Source organism: Mastomys coucha, unplaced genomic scaffold, assembly GCF_008632895.1.
Source record: "Mastomys coucha isolate ucsf_1 unplaced genomic scaffold, UCSF_Mcou_1 pScaffold9, whole genome shotgun sequence".
NCBI lineage: Eukaryota > Metazoa > Chordata > Mammalia > Rodentia > Muridae > Mastomys > Mastomys coucha.
The window spans coordinates 90,154,064-90,158,927 of NW_022196915.1; the positions used below are offsets into that span (position 1 = coordinate 90,154,064).

The 4,864-nt window shown below is 40.1% G+C and overlaps 1 long non-coding RNA gene across 2 annotated transcripts in view; it reads left to right on the forward strand.

The window, feature by feature from the left end:
• The window catches only part of LOC116085062, a 71,155-nt gene extending 67,675 nt beyond the window's left edge, over window positions 1-3,480 (forward strand). For both annotated transcript variants that reach the window (XR_004116393.1, XR_004116392.1), the window contains exons 3-4: window positions 624-720; window positions 2,483-3,480. This is a non-coding gene — a long non-coding RNA (uncharacterized LOC116085062). The remainder of the gene's footprint in view (window positions 1-623; window positions 721-2,482) is intronic.
• Window positions 3,481-4,864: the final 1,384 nt, after the last annotated feature.

The following is a 4,864-nucleotide window of genomic DNA, read 5'->3' on the forward strand; positions in this document are numbered from 1 at the left end:
TAACAACAATATGAACTAAGTAGTACCCTCAGAGCTCCCAGGGTCTCAACCACCAACCAAGGGAAGATTTTTTTTAGCTGCATTTCTCTGACAATAATTAACTTTTTTTGCCATTGTGCTTACAGAGCTGCTGTGAACACACTCATCTATTCATGTGATAGCTTTAAAGACGCCATTCCCCCTCACTTACCAGGACTGGAGTGCAAATGGTGGTTTGAGAAATAGAAGAAAAACTTCACTCTGAATGGAGCCATGTATGTAGGACCAATGTCCTCAGCTGGGGGTGGCTCTCAGACCCAGAATGTTTTGAGGATTTCAAGCTCCAATGAAAAGACAAGAAAATAAAAAACAAACGTGAAATGTATCCCCTCCTTCTCTGTGTGACAGCAGCTTCCTCTCGGTTAGGACTTCTGTATTTCCAACGAAAGTAAATATGACTTCCCTAACGTGTGTTCTGAAAAAAGGGATTGCTTTGAGTGAACAAAAGCAGTTGAGGCAAGTAACCAAAGAAAAGTGACTCAGAAGTAAATAAATCATAAACATTTTGCACTCTTGTTATATTTTGATAAAGTATTTTTGTACGACTCTGGTTTTCTTTAAATGATGTGTTCCAATGTTGGCAGGTTGAAAGGACATGACCTACAGATGCAAGAAAATCCCACATGCTCTAATAAAGATACCAAAAATTATGTCCAAATACACAGAGAAACTGGAGAAAAGGTAAGTCCTTCAGATGCAGGAGTCGGGTGAATTCAGAGGTAGAGCAGCAGTTTGGTGGAAAGCTCTGCTCCCTGGGAGCATGGCAGCCAGGTATGATGTAGGATTGTGAGCTAGACTTATGACTAGACTGGGACCCGGCAGGCAATATGATCTTGGGAGAGAAATTTGGAAACCCTGTTCGTACAGACAGGATAATTGAAGGCCTATTCAGTTGGTACAGACAGCAAGGCAGCCTCTGCCTGCCGGCTTGAGGATACAGGAAGGTAGATTGTTGCATGTGGTTTGAACTCGGAAGAAGAAACTGCCATTCATAAAAATAAAAATGCTGACCTTGTAACTTTCATAGGTGTAGTGAACTCAAAGTGTACATTCACCATGCTAAGCAATTAAAACTCCTAAGATTTGGGGGAGGGGGGTGTCCAATCACCACACAGGAAAATATATTATATCCAATGTATATAGAAGTTTATAATTATATAAACTTTTTATTATAAGAACAATGAATAATAAAATAAATTATAATAATAATAGTGGAGATGGGATGAGGAGGAGAATCTCTTACCAAGTATAAACTCAATATTTTTTTAAAGGAGAAAATCATGAGGGAGAAAAGGCAGGGAAAAATTGAGAAATGGCACTACAAATAAAATTATTTAAAGAAAAAGTGTGAGGATACTTAAAATAGCCAACTTAAAGCAAAGAGAAACCATGATGATATGATGTGACCAAAACATGAACTATTAAAAATACCCATGTTAAGTTATGAAATTTGCAAGTAAATGGATGGGACTGGGGAGAATTATAATTGAGTGAGGTCATCCAGACCCAGAAAGCCAAACACTCTGTGTTCTCTCATATGTGGAAAGTACCTTTGAATTTTAGGTTTGTAGGGTTTAATGTAGGATACACATGGAAGTCAGGAAACTAAAATGGAGCTAAGGGGATAGTACGTGTTGTAAAGGGGGAAACAGAAAGCATAGAGAGGAGGAGAGCAGGCAGGGGCAAGGGGAGTGTGAGGAGACAACATTAGAAACAATACTTTATAAGCTTCCTAATTTTATATTACACATAATAATTATATATAAAGGAGTTACCCTATATTGATACTTTCTTCAAAGTTATTCATCGGGAGTATCTTTGGTTATCCACAAGACCTTTTTTTTTTTTTTTTTTTTTTTTGGTTTTTCAAGACAGGGTTTCTCTGAGTAGCCCTGGCTGTCCTGGAACTCACTTTGTAGACCAGGCTGGCCTCGAACTCAGAAATCCACCTGCCTCTACCTCCCAAGTGCTGGGATTAAAGGCATGTGCCACCACCGCCCGGTGAGACCTTTATTTTTAAGACCCTAATGAGACCTTTATTTTTAAGAGCCTAATGATGATGACATCACACACTTGGGTCACAGACATTGAGAAGTCAAGCTGATGCTGGCCTGGAAGCTCCCTCCCTCTATAGCTTTCCTAGAGCCAGAACCCATTCTACAGGCTGACAAGGGAGAAAGGTCATGAGCAGTTTGCCCAGCTGTGAATACTTGGAGCTACAGTGATGACTGACCTAAAAAGATGTGCCACTGGTACAGGAGTGGCATGGATGTTATGGGCATCAACAACCTTTCTCAGAATGGCAAACATACATGCTATCATAAACTGGCAGCCAGGAACTGGTGGCTTGGAAGATCACAGAGTCTCAAGGCAAACCTATTACTATTACTTTGTTGATATTGCAGTCTAACTGTCTTCTAAATACTTATCTTTATATTCATAGATTAATGCAGCTCTCAACTTTCATCAGAGACCCTTCCTTTGCATTGGATGACACACAACACGTGCACTCTCAAATGGTCAAGTACAGAACATACATAACGGAGGAGTGCTCAGCCCTAAATGTAACATCTGTAATAGATCTCTCCACCCCAAGACTCAGAGAACATCACAGAGGAGGTGCCAAAATGATTTGAAGAGACAGAGACAGTGGAGGACTTCTGTGACCTGAAAGCGCTCTTACATTTTGAGCTTCCAGGAGTTATGATTGCCTACATTAAGACTTCATCAAAAGTCTTGGATGGGTGGGTGGTAGCTCCTGAGCGACCACCCTCACTGCGTACTATTGGCAGTTCATGAATGCTGGGGCAATTGGAATCATTTCTCTGGGAGTATGTTCATTGATAGGTTTTCCATGGTGTTATGGGTTTTCCTGTGTCTGTGTGCAGGGGTCTACCTTCAGTGGCATGGGTTGTCCTGTGTCGTCTGTGTGCAGGGAGGATCTACCTTCATTTTTCTGCATTGAATATTTAATTTTCCACATAAATGCCTCTCTGGGTTTTGTGTCCTCCATAATTCTTTCACTAGTGTCTTAAAGATTTATTGTAGAGGTTTTTCATTGCTTCAGTCAGATTCCTTTCTATCTATTTTACTGGATTAATTTTATCACTGTTGCTGTTGAAGTGGGAACAGAACCTATGGCCTTGAGCCTCCTATTTATTATTTGATCAGGGGCTATTGTGAATTTAAAAAAAAAGTTAGTGTGTTAGTGTTATGTATATAAAATGTTTCTTTTTATTTGTTGATTGTGTTTCCTATAGCTACTGAATTTTTCTGTTTCAATACATTTAGTCAGTTTTTTTTTTCTGTATATAAAACCTACCTGATACCCCCCTTTTCTGGTTGAAAATTTTATTATTATTTTATTTCTTTCTTCTTATGATTTCTCTCATTTCTCTTTGACTGTTCTGAGTAAGAGCGGCAAATGTGGACATCTTCATTTCTCCAGATCTCAGAGGAAACATCCTCATTTCTTCCATTTAGCGTATGGGAGCAGTGGCTTTCTCATATCTAGACCTTTGTGTAATGAGGTATACTCCTTCTACACATAATTCCTTCTGGCTTTTTTTTTTCCACAAAAGAATGTTTAGTTTTAATGAATGCTATTACTGCACCCACTAATGAAATTATTTTGATCCTCTCTTTTGCTGTTGTAATAATATATTATGGCTTTCAGTTTGTATGTGCTAAATCATCCTTGTATGGCTGGAATAAACTCTACTTAACAAGCTACATTATCTTCCTTATGTGTTCATTAGTCAGTTTTCCATTGTTGTGACAAAACATCTGAGAAGAATGAGCTAAAAGAGGAATGGTTTATTTGTTCCCACAGTTTCAGATCATTGTTGGTCCATTGCTTTTTTGGCCTGCAAAATAGGAACGTCGTGATTAAAAGGCATGATGGAAAAGCATAGCAGCTCACTCACCTCACAGCATCTAAGAGGCAGAGAGAGAGGAAATGGATGAGGGAACAAGGTGCACCCTTGAAGACAACACCACAATGACCCACCTCCAACTAGACCCACTTTCTGCCACCTCATAAAAGCACTACCAATTAAGGACACTTCTTTAACATATGCATTCTGGGGAACATTCCATATCTCATCATTAGTGATGTGCCTTTTGCTGGGATCACATTTAACCCTCATGTTACTTCACTGAATTTTAGTCTTGACAGCCTGTCCATTTATGAAAGTGGACACCAATATTTCAATATCTAACTGTTACTGGTTTTTGATTCTACCTTTCCCTTTAGAACTCAAAATGCTTCCTTTCCATGTGTGTGCGTGTGTGTGTGTGTGTGTGTGTGTGTGTGTGTGTGTGTGTGTCGTGGGAATCTTTCCTAGAATGGTGCAATGGTGCAAACAAGTACTTACTCATCCCAGATAAGGCTCGGCAATGGCCAAAGCACAATTCCACTGGAGACTGACTTGGAAAACCAGCGGGCTGTGGGCTTAGGTACAATCCATGGAAAACCTCAAGCCAGGCTCACCGATAGAGAACCTCAGACTGTAAATGGTGACTTCTTCATAGGAACACCCATGAGTTCCCTTTCCACTAACTCTACACACTCTGTATGCTCTCACACCGTCCAAGCGTACAAGACTACAAGCAGCTGGAACAGATGTCAGGGATGAAGTGGCTTAGACCACAGGTGTTAGGGATGAAGTGGCTTAGACCACAGGTAGGTATCTGTTTAGCCTTCTCCACTCTTCCTTTTAAGACAATATCAACAGGTGCAATCTTGAGAGGATCTTAGAGGTTACCACAGCAGCTTCTGATGAAGATAGTAATGGCTGCTGTGCTCAGAGTTCAGCTTTCTACT